The sequence below is a fragment of the Helianthus annuus genome, chromosome 13 (genome assembly GCF_002127325.2).
Source record: "Helianthus annuus cultivar XRQ/B chromosome 13, HanXRQr2.0-SUNRISE, whole genome shotgun sequence".
In the NCBI taxonomy this organism is placed as follows: Eukaryota; Viridiplantae; Streptophyta; class Magnoliopsida; order Asterales; family Asteraceae; genus Helianthus; species Helianthus annuus.
Genome location: NC_035445.2, coordinates 39,089,980 through 39,114,034, shown reverse-complemented (window position 1 = coordinate 39,114,034; position 24,055 = coordinate 39,089,980). Strand labels below are relative to the sequence as shown.

At 36.7% G+C, this 24,055-nt stretch overlaps 1 long non-coding RNA gene across 1 annotated transcript; it reads left to right on the top strand.

Moving 5' to 3' along the window:
* Positions 1–20,139: 20,139 nt before the first annotated feature.
* LOC110897685 lies at positions 20,140–22,697 on the top strand. Its single transcript, XR_002568873.2, has 3 exons — positions 20,140–21,405; positions 21,700–21,967; positions 22,587–22,697. It is a non-coding gene; the product is annotated as an uncharacterized LOC110897685 (long non-coding RNA).
* Positions 22,698–24,055: the final 1,358 nt, after the last annotated feature.

The window sequence follows — 24,055 nt, the reverse complement described above, 5'->3', positions numbered from 1 at the left end:
CCGGTTCCTTAATAAGGTGGTAGAGTCAAGTCTATTAACTAACATCGAATATTAACCAGAAAATGGATAGGTATTCCTCGCGGGAATAACAGTCTTAAAGGCATTCCTCCCAGGAACAGTAGTTTAAAGGTATTCCCCCCGGGAATAACGGTTTGTTTGTCCATTCATATTCGGGTGAGCAGCGATGCTCATGCCTAACTGTGAGCCAAAGGATTTGTGCATAGCCTGCCACAACTCGGAGGCAAAACGTGGGTCTCGATCCAGGACAATAGAGGTTGGCACCCCGTGCCTACCAATTGCTTCTTACAAGTAGACAGCTGCAAGTTTCGAAAACCTGCCATTCCCCTTGTTCACAAGGAAGTGCGCAATCTTGGTCAAACGATTTATGATCCCCCAATTGGGCCTTGAGGTCGTGATGCATCTTGTCCGCGTCGGGATGTATCATGTGGACTTGTGTGCTTCGCCCATCACAAGCTCTCGGAGATTCCCGTAAGATGGAACCCAGATACATTCCATAAAGTAGTGAGCGCAATTGGCTTTGAGTTCGAGCGGCTTTTCCATGCCCCGCATGGGCTCAGCCAAAGAGTTTTCTGCTTGCAGAGTTTCTACTAGAGTGTTTCAGGTTTGATAAGGAGGTTCGAAGGAATGGTAAACTGTAACACACCTACCTGCTTAGGTTTAGTCTCTTGTTGGCCTAGTCCGGATGATGCCTGATCGCGCATTCGTGATCGTTTAGGAGTTCGACCCCGTTGGTGCTGTCGCGTGTTCAAAGACTGTGCTGGAGACTCTCGTTATCGGTGTAAATCGTGCAGTTGGTACCGTACGAGTAATGTCTCCTCATTTGAGCACAAGGACTATGGCTCCCAATCCTGAACCGTGTGTAGAGTAGCCCTCTTTCGGGAACTTTGAGTTGACGAGAAACGCAAGCGATCGAGAAAGGCGGGCCTTGCGACGCCAAAAGTCGAGCGTTGAAAACTTAGCGTAAAGCGTTGAAATTCTAGGGTTAAGCGGGAGAGTCGTTCGGATCCCCTACTGGTTCTCGGAGTAGGTTTAGGTGTCGTCGAAGGAGTCAGGCGTCAAATTTTGACAAGGTGGGATAAATTCGAAGTCGCGACTGGGTGTTGATCGTATCAAGTTCGAAGGACCGTGCTTGCGATATCTTTACCTTCGGGGCATCCTTGGCTCATTGCTCCAACGAGTAACGTTCGTAGAAAGTAATTCGTCCAAACGGAGGTTTGTGCAGAATAGGGTAGGATAAGGATCATGGAATTTGTGAAGCATAACGCGGGTAGCAAGAAATTATGTAAGAAGGGTAGTCGCAATCAATGCGTTCAATTTGGGGCAAACATAAAGGCTTTGGGATCAATAAAGATTTATCTGATGTTGATGAGGTAGCTGGTCGTACACAAGTTGTATGTGATTAGAATAAAGAACGTCGCTTGCCGATATGGAGTGTTACATCAATGTGGTTGGCACAATAAGAAGTAGCTAGAGAGGGATGGTCGTCATGCGGGTTTGTAGATTTTAGGATCTACGGAGACGTCTGGCAGGATGTGATTTATCAAACCGGTAGGAAATCAAATTCGAGGGGGGGTGGTTCTAACTCGTGCGAATGAGTTCGAAGTAGCGCTTGCGTCGTCGAGGGGTTTCGATATGAAACTTGCGAAAACAGGTTTTCGAGAAAGTATGATTAAAGTAACACATTGCTGAATTTCAAAGCTTGGAAAGTTTTCCGTCTATAGGTCGAGTTTGTTGAATTCACCAAACTGAAGAGAGATCTGGTCAAGGCTTCTATATGAAGAAACGTGGATGTCGCGATAAAGAAACGCTAGAAGTGAGGATACCGTCCCAAACAATAATTGCTGGTTTGTACGAAGCTAGCGAAAGGATTCACATGATCAGAAAAGTCGTCAAAGAATAACGGCTCTTGGAAAATGAAGGATAAGGTAAGCATCTAGGGCACCGTGCTCGTCGATGGGTTGTCTGGTTTGTGTCTTCGTCGTGTCACGCCCCCACATATGCCGATTTGTAAGAAAGATATCAATTTGCGGGGTTTTGGGGCATGCTGAGGTATAAGGTTGAACTAGAATAAGGTTTCACCACGTAATCGAGGAATTTGGGGAACTAGCTTCGTGATCGATGGGAGCGCGATACGATCATTGGCGCTACAATGAGAAGCATACATCGCGCATGCTTCTTGTGTTTGAGACGTGCAAACGGAAATCCGAAAAGTGTAGGCTTACTAAAGTGCTTTAAGAATCCATGTTATCGGTCGGATGAGGGAACGCGTCTCAACACCCAAGTCGGGAAAAGAAGTACGTGAATACAAAGGATGTAAATGAAGTTGTCGATCCTACTAATCTTGGCTAGTTGCTCCACACATGAAACCAAATAGTTGTGCTACTGCGCCATAGCAGTTTGTTTCCCCCAATAACGCGTGATTTAGGATTTGCTCTCCTGCGTCGTTTTGCCCTCGAAACTTCTTTCTAGGATCCGCAGCGGGCTCCTGGAGGTTCATCGCGTCGGTTTGTTCTAGCCCAGAATGGAAATCGGAAAGAAAATGCGTGGGCGAGAGAGTTAGGGATAACTGGTTCCTTGCCTTCAACGTGGCGTGATTTCGAATCAAGGTTAGGAGATTCCACTCCAGCTTAGCGCACATCAGGGTTGCGTAGTTTTCGTATGATTTACCGTACTGAATACCAACTATATAGCTACGTATTTATGCACATATGCTATATATATACATACACATTTACACATATATGTGTGCACAAGTAAATGACGATGACTATAATTACCACGTGAGTACCTGAATCAGACGAACCTTGCAATCCGGAGTGTGGTGTCGTTGTGGTTTTCATTAAGGAACGGTTATTGTCTGGTTTCCATATAAAAACCTTTTTCATCTTAAAAATATTTTATATCTTAAACCTAGTTCACTATAACCAATGGCTCTGATACCAATCTATCACACCCTCAAATCCACACGCAGAGTGCTACCGTAAGGCGTATGACTGACCAGGATCCAGCCACTAATTATTTTGAACCGTTTATTTATTATTACAAATAATGGTATAATTAGCCACCAATTTAATTTTTTCAAAACATAGTTTAAGTTTGCAGCGGAAAGGAAAGGAAAGCATATCGTAATTTAAAACCACAAGTTTGTTAATTGTGAAACTTACAAACCACGCACTCCAGCCGATTGCAATGTCCGTCCTAAACTGTTTCGAGCAACCTGCAAAGCATGCAGTAGGGTGTCAACATAAAGTTGGCGAGTTCATGAGTTGTCCAGTTTAGTTTTTTGAAAACGTAAGTTGTTTAGATAAACCATTTACAATCACGTTATGGGGAGCTACCCCAACTGTAAGCTCACTAAACTGTCGATACCGAAACTGTTGACGAAAAGTTAAAAGTACCCATTCGTATTTCCCCGGGAAATATAGTTCGAAAGCAATTTTCCAAACATGACAGTTTGTCCGTGTCCCTCCCTGGGACGCATGCTTTTAGTGTGTGAACTCACCTTGGCTTGCTCGGCAGACAATTTACTTGTGTTTGGTTGGTCAACCATACCCTATTATGGTTATATAAATTTATTAGGTTCGTATGCAAGTAACGCCTCGTATAAATTACACGTATCTAACACGTAGCATGTAAATCCACATTTCATATTAACGCACACTTTGCATAATGTACAGTAATGACAACAGTAATATATATCATACCAGCATATATGTTATTGGACCTATCTTAGCATGTGAACAATTAAACAGCAACAGTTAAGCAACAACAGTAGCACACAGTACATAACATAAGTTTGTGCAGCCCAAAACATGACATCACATTGAGCGGCCCATAACTAAGTAGAGTGGTCCAGTCGAACCGGGTGGTCTCGACTCGAGACCAAGAGATCTCGAGTCGCAACTAAGAGATTCCGAGTCGCAATCTAAGCGGTCTCGAGTCATGCACTTTTGAGTCGCAACCTTGAGGTCTCGAGTCAGGCTTGAGTCGAGATCAGAAGATCTCGAGTCGCAACCGTGCTGGTCTCGACTCCTGAAGTGCCTTGTCTGGTTTCGAGTTGATGATTGATGGTCTCGAGTCGCAACACCAAGGTTTCGACTCGTTTCATGCTGATGCTTCTAGAATTTTCAGAATAGTACTGTCCAATCAAATTCCATAAGCATGTATCCAATTACATTTCATCAACATGTTCTGCCATACCGTACAATCATCGAATCAGATCAAACCAACATATTTCAAATATTTTGGCATCATTCATAACAGTTCATCATGAAAAGAATATATAAATCAGCAACACCATATTTTCTTTGAACAGTTTGCCATTAATATTTATACACACTCCTTTCATGACTACAAGTTTACAAGAAACGCAAGCACACGCACACACACATGTATACATATATATATATAGGGGAAGGTTCATTTGAGAAGAAATTTAATGTGAGAAGAAAAAGAAGAAAGGGCATATTAGTAAAATACTATTTCATTTATAACTCATATCATTAATTATTAACTCTTTAATTAATTACTCAAATAATTATTAATTATCCTACATATAATCTACAAAACCTATACATATCAAAATTTTCCTACATATACCCTACACACTATAGAATTTTATCCTACACAGTCGAAATTTATCCTACACACCTCGAAAATATATCCTACACAACTTGTAATTTATTCTACACAACTAGTAATTTGTTCTACACTTTAAATTAACTTGTTTTTTTAATTTGAAAAAAGTATATATTTTGAAAAGAAGTTACAAATTTAATGTAGTTAGTTATTAAAGGGGAAGAATACAAATTAATGATTTTTGTAAGTTTACCAATATACCCTTATATTAAAATTAAATGTAAAAATTTAATGAAGTAAAATAAAGCATTCTTATTGGTTGAAACTTCTTCTTTTTTCTTCTTACAAAAAAATTCTTCTCATTTGAACCCTCCACTATATATATATATATATATATATATATATATATATCAAGACATCATCTAAACAGTTTATACACTTTCTAGTTTTTACTCAATATCTAATTCTAATAAACAAAAACATATTTTGTAAGAGGTTTAAAGGACACATCTTTACACATAAAAAAAAATCCCCATTTCAATCAACCAACAATCGTGTGTGTAAACATTTAAACTAACATATTTCAAATTCACAATTCACAAGGAAATCATGATGAATAATCAGCCAAAGGAAGCATCAGACTTGTGGTAACAAACATGTCAAACATTGCATATATATATAGTTATCCAATTTATAGTGAATGTTCTAAAGCATCTTTTTCAATCCTATGCACATCAAAATAGCAAACAACTATATTTATCCAAGATCCTAAAATTTCATCAACACACCTTTCATGTATATATATAGCTAACAACAACCTTCATATATGTACAACAACTTTATTTCATGACAATTGCCCTTCAACACCTAAAACAGTTTGCAAATATCTCATAAAAAGCCCTAACTATTACTACTATCATACATAACTCTACAAATATAAGCAAGTCAAAAATCACTGTGTAAAGCCATTACTGACCGACGATTGGTAAGACAGAAAGGGGTGTATGTACGCTGTCACGGGGTTCCGCCACCACCCATGCTATCACCACTTCCGGCGCCGTCAGCTCCGATGGCATGGCTCCAAGTGTCGTCGGCTACCACCAATGTCTGTCGATTTCACGTCACCCACCACTACTCTCTGAAATGAGGACAACACAGCCCGAAGATGATAGATCTACAAAGAGTTCAAAGGAGAAATGAGAGGTTGGAAACTTTACCGGAACAACTCGTCGGACCGAGTTATCGAGCCGCCGTCGCCGCGTGCGGCGGTTCTATCATTTCACTCTTTCCTCGTCTCTCGATTCTCTCGATCTCCTTATCGTTCCAGTCTTTTCTCTCTTCTCGTTCTCAGGTGAGTGTGGTTGTGATGGTATGACAGAGGGGGAGAGGGTGTTGTCGGATCGTTTTGGAGATGGTAGGAGGTTCAGTGGGTGTGGGTGTGTATGTAGTGGAGGGGAGCTAGGGGGTTTGAGGTCGCCGGAGATCCGACCGGAACCTGGCCGGACATTTACTCAAGTCACCGGAGTTTTAGAGGGAGGAGGTAGTGAAGTTTTGTGGTGAGCGGCTGTGAAGACGGAAGATCCAAATGAGGGTTTGAGAAATGGAGAACTTTATATAGGCTAGGGTTTAGGGGTTTTAGGAGAGTTGGGTTGGGCTTGGCCCATAGGTATGAACCCGTATAGTCTCGCGTGTTTTGCTAAGCCCGTTATTTGATCTAAAACATGAGCAATTATTGTACATCTGGTTCGGGTTATCCGCTTAAACAACTGGTATTTTGGCCGTGGTTAATAATAATAATAATGATAATGATAATGATAATGATAATGATAATGGATAATGGATAATGGATAATGGATAATGGATAATGGATAATGGATAATGGATAATGGATAATGGATAATGGATAATGGATAATGGATAATGGATAATGGATAATGGATAATGGATAATGATAATGATAATGATAATGATAATGATAATGATAATGATAATGATAATGATAATGATAATGATAATGATAATGATAATGATAATGATAATGATAATGATAATGATAATGATAATGATAATGATAATGATAATGATAATGGTAATGATAATGATAATGATAATAAAAAGCTCGTCTCCCGATGATCAGGATCAAGGGTTCGAGTTGTCACAGTGTAGATATCCCACTTGGTAGGTAAGGCATCGAGCAGTTTGTCATTCTTCTCTACGTCAGTATAGCAATCGATCTCATAAGTTTCCGTTTCTGACATCAGATGGTAGTAACGAGTGATGATGTCTTCAAGTGACTCATGTTTCATGTACTTAAACACAGCAAACTGCTTCTTCAGTAGATCAATCTTGTTCTTCTTAACATCTGCATTACCTGCATATCGCTTCTCTAATGCATCCCACATATCTTTTGAATTGGTGTACTTCTTGAAAGTATGCTTGATGCTATCAGGTAACGACATTTTTATTGCAGCCAAGGCTCTCTTTTCAGCCTCATACATCTTTTTGTCAGCCTCTTGCATGTTCACATAGGCTGTTCTATGTGGTCTACCCTCAAAGTCATGAGTAGGGTTTGTGTACCCATCTTCAATACATATCCACATGCGCGTGTCTTGATATTCAACAAAGGATTGAAAACGATCCTTCCATGCCAAGTAATTTTCCACCTTCATCATCTTAGGCGGTTTGTTGGTAGTGCCAACCTCATGCTCCATTCTCAACAGCTCATTCAAACTAGACATGTTCGACATTTTTAACGTAACAGACTGATAAAACCGTACAAAATTTTTCCGAAAACAGTGGTTACCAAATTACACCGTTAGAATCGTCTCGAAAAGACGAATCCAATGATATATAATGTCAACGGTGCAGACGGTTTCTTCAGATGAGTTATGGTTCACTTTCTATTTTCGAAAACGTTAATTTTTCTTTACGCTTGCCAAAAAATCTTCCACCTTTTTAAATTTGCTACTAATTTCGTTGCTTAGGTCACTACAAATTCGCTGCACTGGTTCTTGTTAATTTCGCTACTCAAGTTCGCTGAAAGGGTAATTTCGCTGGTTATTTTCGCTGCCTAAGTTCGCTATTATGACGACTGGTAACGTCGCCGAAACCGTGATAATTTCGCTGTGGAAAATTATACGGTTACCAAAGTCGCCTTTGGATTTAATTTCGCCGATAATTTCGCAGGTCACAACAAGTTCACTGACTTGTTAACTTCGCTGATCTAGTAAATTCGGAAACTCAATCTGATTGAAATTCTGAAGATTTTATTTCCTCTCAACACAAATCTGCAAAATCAAAACAGCAAAATATCAGTGATTTTCGAAAATCAGTAATAAACAGAACGAAGAACGTGAAGAACACGAAGAACAATCTTCGAATCTTCAAGCGTTTCTAGCCAAAATCCTTCAAACAATCAACCAAGAACTGTCCTGCAAACCTGCAAATCAGCAAACAAACAAAGCAGAAGATCAAAACAGCCAAAAAAACCGAAAATTTTTATCAAACCAGTCAAAAAATTCGAAACCCTAATTGTCAGGTTTAACACAAAATTCGAAAAACTCCCTATTTCTGCAGAACACAATTCTGAACCGAGCCTTCAAGAGCCTAACACTCTGATACCAATTATAGGTCCCCTTGATGTATGGATCTTTAACAGAATTGTCAATCTAATCAAGAGTGCGGAATCCTCTTGAGCAAAATAAGCAGAAAACGTGTAGGAACAACAAATCACTTTCAAATTGGGTTTCTATTGATTATCAATCAAGCTGAATTACAATCAATCAAACCCTAACAACCTTCAAATTCGTCCAAGCCCTAAGCACTCTCACGAATTCTCTCTAAAATCTGTTTTTGCTGATTAACCTAAACCCTAAAGCCTAACCTTGTTTATATAACACAAGGTTTGCTAATTGGACTAGGGTTTACTACATGGGCAAAGCCCAATTCGTCCCCCCTAGATCCAATTGGGTTTTGTTTAGCCCAAACTCTATTAGCTCACTAATACAAAGCTAAACCCACTAACTGTTTATCATTTAACTAATTACAAGATATCCAAAGACCAAATCTAAGCTGTTGTCACAGAATATGCACCAACAGGCACTCCTCATAATTTAATAACATTACATTACATAGAACAGGAGCATCGGTTACAACGTCTTTGAACTATCACATTACAAACCATATATTAAAAGCGGTACTACAAGCCATTATAGCTTTTTATTATGCTACACCCGCCTACTAGATCCCTCCATACACACATGTTCACTCCTGTTTCGTTTTACCTGAAATGCATGTTAGTTTTTAAAAAGGTCAACTAAACGATGTCGGTGAGTTCCACTGGTTTGGTTGTTTCCTTTCAAAATGTATCAACATGTTTAATTGCACATATCACGGTTCATAGATGGAATTACACGAGTGGTACAAGTGAAACCTAGACTGTTTTAATCGTACTGTGTCACACAGACACATACTCGCACCACCTGCATCTCATGAAGTTCAATGCCCTCGGGTAGTTATGTCTAACAACATAACCTAGTTAGGATGCGTGCAGTTGCCTGGCTGCCGGCCGCACCTGTCCGGCGGGCAATTGGGTTTGTCAGACCAATAGTACTATCCACTGCCCACGGCTTATGTTAATCACTTGTTGGTGTAATTAACACAGTTTGTAACATGCAAATCACCCCAGAAAACAGTAAAACAGATTAAATGTGGGGGAGTGATACTCACAGTGCAAATAGTAGTCTCGGCTAAAGAGTGTTTAATCAACGAAATCAGCTTTAATAGCACACATGAAAGTAAGGACTCAAATAAGTATCTAAGTCGGTAATGGTTATAACTTGGATTTAGTCAGGAGTTTTCACCCCGGATTGAGTCTATAGGACACGGGTATGGTGTTGGAGGTCAGGGTAGTATGAGTTTTCAGTTTGGCTTCCGAGCACCGGTTCGCGTGCCAGCCAATGTCTGTAGTTTAACGTGTTCGGATAATGGTACGGGAATACCAATAGTGCCAACACGTTGTTATTTAAGAATTATTAACTTCTCATTAAGGGAGTTTGGGTGTTTGGGGAGTCCAGGTTGCCCAATTTTGAGTTTCCGTTTCCACCGTTGGGGATTTTCCCGAACTGGTATTGGACACACCCCAAGTGTCCACTCCGCCCTGGAATCTTCCAGAATATTCCCCATTTTCCAATTATAGTATTTGTCGGGTTGGGTCAGTTTCCAGTTCCGGCAGGTTCGTTACACGGTAAACTGCCGAAACTGATTTAAAATAACCTATTTTTGATCCCAAAAATTCCCATTTTCTCTATAATTTGAATAAAATTCTAAACATTTTTATATAACTCAGTAAAAACCTGTAGAATATGGGAAAAATTTCTAGGAATTTATTTTGGCATTTTACTTGTCTAAATAAATTATTGAGTAAACTACCATTTTGGTCCCTATGGTTTGGTCACTTTTGCCACTTTAATCCAAAACTCAAACTTTTTGCATCTGGGTCCCTGTGGTTTCAGTTTTATTGCTATTTTGGTCCAAAAATGAAATCAGGTCATATTTGTTTTATAAAATTCTGCGTTTTTGTCTTTTTTCCGCAGGGGCAAAATGATCATTTCTTTTTATAAATAAATACCATATTTTATAAGACAAATTGACCTGATTTGCCCCTGAGGAAAATGACAAAATTGCAGGATTTTATAAACCAAATATGACCTGATTTCATTTTTGGACCAAAATGGCAATAAAACTGAAACCACAGGGACCCAGATGCAAAAGGTTTGAGTTTTGGACTAAAGTGGCAAAAGTGACCAAACCACAGGGACCAAAATGGTAGTTTACTCTAAATTATTTTAAAACCATATTTAACCACCTAATTAACATTAATTACCATTATTGATCCAAAAATTCCCAAAAATTTCCTAGACATCCCTTATGTTCCCAAAAACATCTCCAAAATTTTTAAGATTTTTCCGATTTCGCTTCGGTGCGTTTCCGGCTACCAAAAATTCGCAAAAACACGGATTTTTAACCCAAATCAAAACTCTACCAATGGACTCCGAATTTTCCCAGAATATTCCTCATATGTTCATATATCTGTAAAATTTGGTGATTTATTGAATCCGTTTAGTATTTTTTCCGGGATTCTTTTGGTAAAATAGTCAAAATTTTACCGAAAATCGTAGAAAATTCCAAAAATTCTAAAATTTTATGTGGACCTTCCTGACACTACCCTTCATCAGCACACCAAATTTCAGCTCAATCCAAGTATCACGGACCAAGGTATAGCCAAAACAAAATTCTGCCTATCCTAGATTCGGTTTTCGGATGTTATACCTAGCGCAAGCTTCGATTCCAAGCGTTTCTTGTGAGTCCAGAAGTATGTGTGGGCTATATTCAGTACCTACACATCAAATACAATCCAAATATGCTAGAACTTAGATCAATCAAGCCTTATTTCATTGTTTTTCGGTTAATCGACTAGTTAAGCGATTTCTATCGAATAGATGTTGATTAGGGTATCAAAACCCAAAGATTTATAACCATGGCTGCCATATAACACCAGGGATTAAAAAGGGTTTTCATGGCTTAAACCATGTTTAATCAAGAAACCATGCTTAAAACTTTATGGATTTGAGTTAATACCTTTGATTTGTTGAAGTTTCTTGTGAATTCAGCTGGTTGTTCTTGAGAGAAACCAGATTTTGGAAAGGATTTTGTGTTAAAATGAAATAAAAAAAAGAAAAAAATGATTTTTTTGACTAAATAATGGGGGGTGGGGGCGTGGGTGTGGGTCCCCCAAGGGACACTTCGTGCTTCGTTTTGAGCGCTAAAAGATGATGTTTATCTTCCATTGAGTGTTTAGGTTCGTTTAAGGGTCCCGGGCGCGTTTTCGATTTGCGTGAAGGACTCTGTTTTGCGCGTACTTAGTATCAAAAGACTCGGTTTTAAAAATCATGCATAACCGTCTTGAAATCCGAACCCAGTTACGTTTTAATCATAAAAGACTCGTATTAGAGTGGTTTAAGTGTTTATAAGCTTGATCGATCGTTCCTTGCACTTTTGATTGCCTTATGTTATTCCTGAAATGAAAGCGTTTCCCTAATCGGGAAGCTGCTTCGTTTTGAGTGCCCGATCTCTGATTGGCTTCAAACCTTATCTCACAGTCTAAGGCACAAAACTTAGTTGTTCCTGGAACTCGAAATCTTAAATGATGCTACCGATAACCATAATAATCAATGTCAAAGGTTTAAAGCGCTGTTAAACGGAAAGCTCCGATTTAACACGTGTTTAAAGTCTAAGGATACCAACTTCGCAATGTTGGCCCTTATTAGGGTCATGTCATTCATAACGTGTTCTCGGATTCCTCCGAGACATAACAGATATTGCTCAAAGAAGCACATAAGTCACACATGTTGTTAGGGTTTGCGCGCTATTAAAGTGTTAAGTGTGCTTTACAGTTTTGACCGTTTAGGGTGTACCTGGTTTCGTCATGGTTGTCACAGTCTCCCCTGGTTTAGAAATTTCGTCCCCGAAATTCCCTGTTCGACATGCACCATCGTGGTGCAAAGTGCACTTGTTGCATTTTGAGGCTGTTCCTTTATAGCCACCAGAGTTTCCCGTTGGTGTAGTCATGGTGTAGCTTTGACTAGTGGCTCTCCCCCTCTTCGGTATGGCTGCCCCCGCTCGAATACTTTCCGGGGCCTCTCGCTTATTTCCTGCCGGCTCTCCTGACATTGTCAAAATCTTGCGTCTAACCATGTCGTACGTAACCGTGCCTGACCTAGCTACAACTCCGTGCATGGTCAGGTGCTCCACCGAATTAATGATACTCCTTACTTCCGGGGCCAGTCCCCAGATATACCTCTCGATCCTCTTGGACTTCGGTCGAACCATATCTGGCAAGATGCGTGCCAGTTCATTGAAGCGATTTGTGTAACCTGCATGGTCCGCACCTTGCATCTGCAGGTTCCAAAACTCATGCTCGAGTTTCTGAATTTCGTGGATTGGGCAGAACCTTTCTCTCCTGCTATTCTAAAAGCGGTTTCCCATTTATCAATCGCTTCTTCAGTGTTTTTTACACAATCTAAAACTAATATATTCCGAAAGGATTTATTTGTTCATTTTTCATTGCAGGATAAGGCCTATAGTTATCTTCCGGTCTCATCGTTGATTTTATAGCGGCATATCCTAGGGTTGGTCTTTGAAATTCATGTCTTATTGGTAATCTTTTATCAGTACTTGTACTAGCTATATCATTTATATTAAAATTTTCTTGAGTTTTAATATTAATGAAACTATCATTTAATTCAATATCCCCTATTTTTGTTATTAAATTTTCTACTTCAGAATCATCTAACTTAGGAATTATATTGTTTTTACTTTCAGTATCTGAATTCATTTTGCAATCAAATTTTGAAAATATCTTTTTGTTTCTAGTCGAATTTATTAAAGTAGCTTTATATTTTATTTGAATGAATTCAAACCGAGTGGAGAGAACATTGTGAGGGATGTGCATGGTTTGTAGTTTCAAGGGCGGGTTAATCTCGGGTAACAATTTTTTATGTGATTATTCACTTTACCACTAAATGTTTCAAAATTTGTAAAAAGTTTGAACCGGGTATGACATTAGACCTTAACTTTAGTCTCGAGAATGGGACGTGTGTTTCTCGTTCGACCCAGGTGAAAGTGAAAAACAGATTTGCTTGAGGGCAAACAAAAGACAAGTGTGGGGATGTGATACGTAGTCGAAAACCAGTGTTCGTAATTGTTTAAATTGATGTTTTTACGTGGTATTTAGTTTTGTTTAGCCTACTTTTGATTAGAGTTGTGTTTTGAAGGTCTAACGAAGTTTAAGAAGCTATTCGTGAGCTTTACGGACCACCCGGACACCAAACGTATCAACCGGGAGCAAGAAATGTGAAAAATGGAAAATAGGAGCTGGAGAGGTCATCGGTGACGCCCTTGTTGGTCATCGGCGACGCCCCATAAAAACCTATGTCGCCCAAAAGTGGCATAACCATCGAAATAGGCCGTCGAAAGAAAAGGGGGAATTGGCATTGCGTCGCCGACGCCGTACCAGGCCGTCGGCGTACCAGGCCATCGGCAACGGCTCCGTCTGATCCACAGCACGAATTTGTTGTTTGTTTCATCTTTTGACGAATTAAAACACACTTTTTGACCTATAGACGTGAGTTACACTTACTTTGGAGTTTTGAACTTGTTCTTGGAGCCTAAATTCATCATCCATCCATTCCTAATCATTCCAATCTTTGAATCATCAACCGAATTCCTAATCATCTCCATCCTACAACCCTAATCACCATCCATTCATTCATCTCCATTTCCATCTCCATATACCACCACAAACCTTAACCATCACCACTCTCATCATCAAGGTTCCGAGATGTCCGAGTTCAAGCTTCCATCCATTGTTGATCGTGTTCCGTTCACTATGAGCGGCTAATTCTCGAAGGTTTCACCCTGCTGTAAACTTTTGTAAGGATTTCTAGGGTTTACTACTTGTTTAAACATTTGGTTTGTGACTAACTGAATTGCATTTGAATCATTAGATAATTATCCTTCGTTTATATTGTATTTGCGATTTGTCGAATGAGTTACGAAATTTGACTTTGTGAAATGAATATGCGTATCTATGCCTTCTCTTTTGATAGTATTTACTTGTCCAAGGTAACGAAGTGCATTAACGTTGATAGCAATTGGCACCTAAGCCTTGTGATTCTAAAACCATTAATGAACTAATTCGATTAAACCAAATTAAAATGTGTAGTAACCCTAGGTCTTGCAATTGTTGAACTGGGTGTGAACCTTGTTCCCAAATCATTATTTTACAATCGTTAATTAAGTTTTCATACAATTGTTCAAGTTTTCGTTAGTTAAAGAATCAAAATCAAATTGTCGGTTTGTTCCGACCCATTTTCCAACAAACAAATTCATATCATTTTAGTAGCAAGCTTCATAATAAGTGACAAACTTTAAAAATCAATCGAATCCACTCGCAAACCACAGACTCTTCGTGGTTCAACACCTTACTACCGGTAACTGTTTGTTTGAGATAATTTAGGAATTATAAATGTATTTTTGACCGGAGCGCGACACATCCGATCACACATGCTCACCTAACTATATACACATACTCATTCACATACACATACTTTCACATGTTAATGCTTTGTAATTCTACAATTGGCAATGTCATCCATGATAGCTAATACAACATAATTCCAATATTATTCTTTACTAATAAGCTCCTATGTTTCACATTTAGTACATATTCACTTCTTAATCACAATAAAAAATTACTCAAATACATGGTGAGCATCACACCATTCAAGCACAAGGTATAATCCCCTAATGCATAATTTTGATCAAAGTAAACATTCATCTGAATTCTCATATGAGTTCCATCTAAGGCACATTATTCATGCTAGTTTATTATTTATTACATCATTTTCATTCATTTTTTGACAAGTTCTTTCATATAATCTCACATTCTAACTTCCCTTAGACATTTCATCAAACACTTGGTGTGCGTACATCATTTAATGCACAATGTACAACTACTTTATGCATGATCTTCCAAGTTCATACATAATTCATCAAATCTTCCTACTAATCAACAAGTATCATTTCACACATAGACATCAACATAGCAAAATCTATAATTCATCCAACTCATTCATATTAAATCATAAACCATCAAAACCTCAAGTTCTTAAACATGAGTTCTTTCATTTAAACTCTTAATTGAGATGATTAATTCATAATTGACACTAAATTAGTGCATTCATACACAATTCCAACCATCTAACATCCCCAATTTACCCAATTGGGGTTGATTCATCAAAACCCACCAAGTACTCTAATCAAGAAGGTTTAAGGGGGTGAATTAGGTACTTACTTTATTCTTAGGAAGTGATGAACACTCCTAAACTCATAGATTATCCATGCAATTTCACATTCCTCCTCTCCTTCTTCTTCCTTTGGTTCACACAAGAACACACACACTATGTGTGTGAGTCGACACATGCTCTGCCCAAAAATTGGCTTTTCCATTTTTCCTATCTTTTAAATAAACAAACTTTCAACTTGACCTGTTTTAGCCCGTATAGTTTATGTGGTTTATTTGTTTGGTCAAAAACATCATTCCCATCACTTAACTTATATTTGAACTAAGTCCAACACTTAGTTATATTATTTCATACCACAACACAAGAGGACATTTCTAGTAAATCCAAATTCGGTTTTTGGGGCGTTACATAAAGTCATGCGTTAAGTGCAAGTCAAAGTACACACAACGAAAAAGCAGCAAGCCACGTAAATGTTCAACACAAGAATGCTGCTGTACATGTAAAGATTAGGTAACAATTGTCTCAGTAGTGCATCAAAGACCAAAACGAACAACATAAACAACCAAACACAAACACTGAACACTTAACACCCATCAATACATAAAATGCAAACAATCTCGAACAACTTAACTGTCATCCTCAATGACTGAACACAACTGAAAATAGAAGGTCTGAATAAACGGTATAAAATTTACACAACAAGAAAGCGTAAACAAAAAAACGTCTCAACATCACATCACAGGCAGAATAGCAAAATGGTAAACAGTCTCTGCTAACCAAAAAGTCAACATCAAAGACCAAAGCAAACTGGAAAAAAAAACAAATTCTAATAACATCGAAAATCATGTAATGAACCAAAAAGTATGTAAATGCATATATAAACAGTCTCCAAAAAGTAAACAATAATCATCATTGACAAACGAACAACAGACACAGAAAATCAAAAAACTTTGAAAGGCACTTTTGACCAAAAAAAAAAAATGCAACAATAAGGCATAAGAGAAACCATTAAAAAATCGTAAGAAAATCAAAATCTTAAACAAACAGAAGGCACAGAAAATATTTTGGGCTGGTAGCAACGGAAATATTTTTCCGATTCAAAATCGTTACTTTAGTTAAAGAATTATCTAGAAAGTTCAAAAGCATATCAATATTATCTATGGTTATTTTTTTATCAACCACATACTATATAGTAAAATTGTAGCTTAATAAAACAATAGACAATGAAAATTAAACTATTTTAAAATTTTAATAACTTATTTCGAGATTAAGCCTATATTATCCTCAAAAGCGAACATAAAATGTTATTAAGATTTAATTTGTTTGTAAAATATATCCTTACAAAAACTAAGAGCAGCAACCATTTAGCAATATTTCAAAATTAAAAAGAAAGAGGATCCAACATGCTTCCATACCCTTTCCCGTTTTGACCGAGATATGCGGGTTATACTAATAGTCTTTTTACTAGGTTCTTTCTCACCAAACCTAAATAGTCTTAGGTAACTTCTCTTTGGTTCCTTCAGTAATAATCAGCATAACCTGGTTTCGTTTCCTACCTCTGGTGTAAGCAAAAATAGACAGTTTAAGGTTGGAGAATTTTTTTCTTCTTAAGAGAGAAATATCTCTAAATAAGTATGAACACTCTCAGAACTTATAACAAAATAAAATGTTTTTATTCCATGGTGATTATTTTATAAAGAGAAATATCTTACAGACGGATAAAATACAAACACTAAGAAACTACAAAGGATATTTTTGAGTACATAAATGAATACTAGCTAAAACTTGTGTGAAGACCGATGCCTTTACTCTTCTCTTTCTTCTCTTTTTATAGACCTCCAATCGAGATAAGCTCTCTAGTACCCAAGATACGTGTCTTTCTCTGCATTCATATTATCATGGCGTTCTTATATCTGGCCTTTGATTGTCTAACTACCTTTTTGATGTTTTCTTGGGAATTTGAACATTTAAAGTTTGTATTTTTTTGTCTTTAAACCAGGTTTTCCCACCTTATTTATTTCATATTTATCTTTTACCTTTTCCAAAGTCATTCATGGCCTTTAGTTATCAAGTTTTTGTCCATATCATTAAATTCTTCTTTACTATTAAAAGAGAATCTTTTTAAACTCACAGGTTTAAACGTTTTAATCCATGCTTAATACCAAACAAGTAGAATTTAGGCTATCTTTTGAAGAGTTTATACTCATCTTATTTTTATTATGAGAACAAGATCGGCAAGTTCCAGGTTCATGTTTTGTAGACACACAAATTTTATATTGTGCTTCAGGGGCTTGATCTGATAGACCCTATTTCTAATAAATTTATATTGCTATTTAAAAAGTTTATGGCATAATCAGAGACTTTGAGGCTAGAGCAATCATAACAGGAGAGTTTTTACTCTTTCCTCCATAAGTTCTAAATGGTTTTTTAAGAGTAGATTCCATTCCTTGCAGTACTACTCTTATTCTAACAGCCTTTCTGTAATGAATATCATTTTCATTAAACTTTGTAAATTTTCTCCTTTTTAATCTATTTTACATGAAAATACTTGGCATTTTTCCAGATGTAAAAAATGATAAGCAACGTAATAGTAATCCTTGTAAAAATCTGGTCCTGCTGATAAAATCTTTAGAGCTAATGTATATCTAGGGGTCATAGTAGGGTTGTTTTGATAACTGTTTTTCTATTGATATTATAACCCATCTAGGCAAATATGCTAATTTAGGAAAATCTGGTGATGTAAGATAAATCATGTTGATGGCACCAAAATCGTACTAATATCTTATCTTATATGCTAGTGATCCTTGCATATAATTGAGTCTAGGGTATACCCAGTAAAATCAGCATACCTTAACTCCATTTGAGCAAGGCTATATAATTCTATCATTTTGTTCCTCTGTCTTGTAACAGAGTCTAATAAAGGACGTTGTGGTTGTGGAGGAATCTGTGGTTGAGGAGGAATCTGTTGAATAACTCTTTCAAAGTTGTTTTATCTGAAAGAGGCCTAAAAGAAAAGATCCCCTTACCTCTTCATTAGGTTCTAGAGTAGACTCCATGACATGATCACCAGAAGAAGTAGACGGAATATCTGTCTTGTCTAAAACAAATGGCATATCTACTTTCTCCAACATTTGATGTTTTATCATAACCTTCATCTTCATACTACTTATTCATTGTGACTTTGTTGTTTATCATCCTGAAATGGCTTTTAACCTATTTTTTTATTTCTGAAATATGTTTAGGATTAGTTTCAATTATATCTATGAGTTCTCCCATATCAGTTGCAATTTCTATAATTGCTTGTATCTATTCTTCCATCATCTTTAGACAGCTATCAAGTTGTTGACCCAATTCTTCCATCTCTGGGCATGAAATACGCCAATACATTTTTATCAGATTTTATTATTTCTATATCAAAATTATATTCAAATAAAAGAGTTTGCCACCTTAAATGTTAGGTAATAAGAAATAATAAAACCTTTGGCAGCTTCTAATAACCGCTAATAGTTCTTTTCATTAATATCATACCGTGTTTTATTGGTACCTATGCTGTTCGATCGTAACCAGTTCGGTTCATCATGGAACTCACACAAAATTATGCCGAAATATCGAGTAAAAAATTAAATAAAACTACGTATCTAGAATTTTTTTTAAAGTTAGTAATCGCAAATTATTTGAGAGTTAAATAATAAAAAATCTGTTATTTAGAAAAGAAAAACATTATTAAAACAAAAATTATTAATGGGCAAAGTATTATTCATGCCCACTTTCTATTCATATGTATATATGTAAAAACTGATATTAAATTTAATATGTAAATAAATATTATTTAGAAAGAAAAACATTAATAAAACATATTATTCATAGAAACTTTCTAATTATATATATAATAATAATAATTTACCAGTTAATTTTATTTTCCTTTAATAACTTTTATTTTTTAATTAATTTAAAAATTACCTATAACAATTATGCTTAATTTTTTTTTCAACATTACAACTTTAATTTTATTAAAAACAAATTTATAATCAAAATATTCGGGGAGGTTCATTTGAGAAGAAAAAGAACAAAAGGTACAATTGTAAAATATTAAGTAGTTTTTCTTTTATCTCATTTATTACTATCATTAAATAATTAATTACTCATAAAGACTATCATTCTCTACACTAATTTTTATGCCTACACACATAAAAATTTATCCAACACATTTCGATATTTATCCTACACGTACTTAAATTTATGCTACACAACTCATAATTTATCATATACACCTACTAATTTGTCCTACACTCTAAATTATTTTTTTTTTTGTTTTTTTTGAAAAAATATATATTTTGAAAATAAGTTACAAATTTAATGTAGTTAGCTAATAAAGAGTAAGACTAGAAATTAATTATCTATATAAGTTTACAAATATACCCTTATATTAAAATTAAATGCAAATATTAAATGAAATAAAATGAAGATTTTTATTAATTGAAATTTACTCTTTTTTCTTCTTATTAAAAAAATTCTTCTCATCGGAACTCTTCAATATATAAAATATAATACTTTTTAATATTGTAAACGTCTTTTACACTTCATAGCTAAATAGTGAATATTAAACTAGTTAAATATTAAACTAAAGTCAAAATTCTACGTTTTGAAAGATTTCAAATTAATTAACTATAACATTTTCGAAGCTGGGTGACCCAGCCAGCTGCGTGTCAGCTGGCTATTTGCCCTCGTGTCAACATATAACAGGATAGAGATTTAATTTTTCTTCTCTTTAGATCTCTCTCCTCGAGTCCATGACATTTGACCACCGCCACCATGGCCTGTCACCAGCACCGGCCAAAGGGCTTCCCACCACCGCAAGTTCCACCCTCAGCTCGCACATCTTCGAATAAAACCGACACCACTTGCATAATCAACGAAGCAGGAAAACCTACGATATTACCTTGCCCCAAATTTACTAACTTTACGTCTCTCCGGCCTCTCCGAGACCTGGATTTGCGATGGTTTTCCAGGGGTGGTAGTTGGCAGTGGGGTTTTCTGAGATGGAAACGGCTTACTTTGGTTTATATGAATGGGATCTGAACATGATCTGGGTTTTCCGGATGGTAAGACACAAAGAGACGGCGATTGTTAGGTGGGGGTGCTGTGGGAGTGGCGGTTAACCGGTGGTTCTATAGCTGTGGCGGCTTGATCTAGGTTGCGGTGGTTATTGGCAATGATCGGAGTTGGTGACGGTTGTGTGGTGTGGTGCGATGATGATGACGGTGGTTCGGTGGTGGTGGGCGGTGATGATATCGATGAGGCGTCACGGTGGCAGACGAAGATCGTATGGAGAGAGAAGGTTTGTGGTTGCTTTGAAATGTTCACTTTCTATAACATGCAAGTATGCAACGTGTATATATCTTCCTATATATTAATAAAGGAACGATTTGAACAGTAGAAAGGGTTTTTTTTGGTAAATTACATACATATTTCTGCCCTCAAGCCCTGCACTACACCCACCGTTGAAAGAGATACGCCAACCAACATCATAGAACCCCCCAAATGGTTCTATCACAGAGAAACACTTGGAACCGGAAGAAATCCGGCAAGTGTGAGAGAGGAAGAGTGATGCAACAGAGATCCACATGTGGAAACGACGGTGGTACCATGGTTTCCGGTCACTGCAGCGGCGGTCAACAGTGGTGGCTAGGGTTTCGATTGCGGTTTTAGGAGGGATCAGCGGAACGCGATAATGATGAAGATGGCCGGCGAAATACCTAGGGTTTCGGCTAAGTTCCGGCAGAAGGATCAAAGCTTGCATGTTCCATTTTCAAGTAGATCGGTGACCGGATTCGCCTGCATGTGTGTTTTTCCGATTAGTAAGGTATAACCCATCTACCTCACCCCATCAATCCATCACAACATCTCTGCCTCTGTCCCCGGTTACGTCTAGCGACCAAAGGTGAGGTTTATTGTTGGGGTTTACATCATCCTATATGTTCGCCGTCTTCTCTTCGTTCTTTTGTTGTAGATGACTGAGTTTAGATGGCTTAGGACTGAACTGGATAAATATAGATAGGGTGGGTGGGTTTAATTCTTTTCAGGCTGGTCATGTAGTTGGATCCTAGGTTTGGTTAGACTGAACCCATTTTTGTTGAGCCAATAATCTTTGCTTTTCAATTGATTTGTAGGAAAAAGGTTTATTTCCATTGTTCACTGTCTTTCCCATAATAGTCAACTTGATCAAATCTTTCAGGTGCACGCTACCAAACTCCACAGATGAAGAAAGTGACGAACTCTCAGACCATTGATCATATGGACAGAGACAACAACTAGCCACTTAATTTGTTTGTTTGTTCGTTCGATTGAGTGGTTAATTAGTGTATAAAAAGATGTTAGCCGATAACGGATTTGATTTTTATAGGCCCTGGCTGTTCATTGGTTGTAGAAAGGGCGTTTATGAAGCACCCTCCGCTTAAACCAAGTGGTAGGTTTTGGTGGAGAATGAATATAGCTGGAATAAGGTACACAAAATTCCTTGATCTCTACTTTTTTGATTGAGATTTTTATATACTTTTTTAAATTTAGCTTGCTTTTTTTTTTTTTTTTTTTTTTTTTTTACTGTTGGGCCTATTTATTGTTGCATTAGGCTATGACATTGACTTTTGGGACATCAAAGATTGGGGTTCATGAAAACCGATATGCCACAGCAACTGGCATATCGAATTGAGGCACATGGTCTATAAGTTTTTTGAGGTGGTTTGTTGAGGGTTTATATGATTTAATTGCTAAATTTGGATACTATATGGTCTACTGCTACAGTTTTTTGTTATCATATACTGAACTTTTCACTTTTAGTCTTTTTTAGCTTTTGATCTAACCAGAAATATATATTGTAAAGATAAAAAAAATCCTATTTATTGCTGCAGTTTTATGGTAGGTAGATAAGAAGATTAATGGTCAAAACTGGGATAAAAAAATAAATTCAAATATAAACGTTGTTCAAAAGTTTGAATTTTATGCACATATGTTAAGAGAGCCTGACAAATATATACTCAAAATGTTTATTCATGTGTTTTCCATAGGATTATTAAGTTTATTATTATTTGTAAAAATTACGTGTTAATTCGGATTGATAAACAGAGTATTAGTGGGGAAAGGAATGATGGAATCAAGAGAGCTGACGGAGATTAAAGGCGAAGCGTACGGGTGGTAGAGGAGGTTAAAGGCGAAGCATACAGGTGCTGGAGGAGATTAAAGGTGAAGCATACAGGTGGGCGAAGAGTTGAAGTCAACTTTTGGGTCTGAATCAAGAGAATTGGGGCAATTTCACAGGAGTGCGCTTTGGCTAATACACCTGGGTTTCTTTTTTTCTTTTTTATACTATTTGGCTCTATCTTTCGTTGTTTTGGTGTACTGCTATACTTAGCAGCTTGCTAAAGCTGGGTTAGTGTTTCCTGTGGTAATAAATTGGTTCTTTTGCCTATCCAAATAAAAAAAATGAATAGGTAGGAAAGTACATGATGGGTGTCATAGTGAATAGGTATGGATAATTTGATTTAAATTGAATCGAAGGAAAATGTGGGTTGGGATCTGAGATTGCAGCGCTTCAACGAAAACACAAATGCCTTTCGCGTGGCGACATCGAAAACACTACCAATCAAGTTCTCGCGCAACGCGCGAAGGAATTTTACTAGTTGAATTGAAATGTAAGGCTAGGATCCAAACTGAAAAGAGTAAATTAAATTGCATTAAATTATGGGCTTCAAATCCGGAGATAACTTACTTGAAGCACTTACTTTCAAAGTGTTTTAATGGTCTGTGATGCATAGCAATATAGCAAAAAGAAAATAAGTTGTTTATTTAAAAGTACAGTAGCATCACCTGCGTTGTAGGTGTGGTAAATGACTTTTTTTTTTTTTTTTTTTGTCGTTTTCCGCTTTATGTGTATATTATAGTTATTATTACGTCAAACTATTAAGAAAAACTTTCGCTATTCAGTTGGTTGTATGAACATTCAAATATAATGAGTGTCTCGGATTCGAAGCACTTCATGGGAATTTTTTTTTACATGCTGTCAAATAAAAGTTTGAGTAAATTGTTTCATTTATTGTTTTTTCCTTTCTCTATTATTCTTAATAATATTTTTTTGTGATTTTCACCTTTAAAATACTTGCTTTACATATTATTAATTACCGACCACAACAATAATTTAACGATTTTTTTTGAACGGCTTAGTTATCATGTAAATGATTTATATAAACAACCGTAATTTCCTACTTCATAATAATATATTTTGACTAAATAATTATTAAAATACATAAAGGTATTTTGATTTTACAAAGCCCGTATATAATTTGATATTAAAGTTAAAAATATGTTTTTTTTAGTGTGTAACCTATTTTTTTTTATTTACATGTCAAACTTTATAAATCTAAATTTACAACCATGTTTAATTATTTTCCAACATTTCACTACGGATATTGTGACGAACCCAACAGATATTGTCCCAACTCCTAACAAGATTGGTTCGATATTTATTTATTTAAGGTTTCGACTGATTTAAAACACATGTTGAATGCTATACCAAGTATTTGTATCGTACAAATACT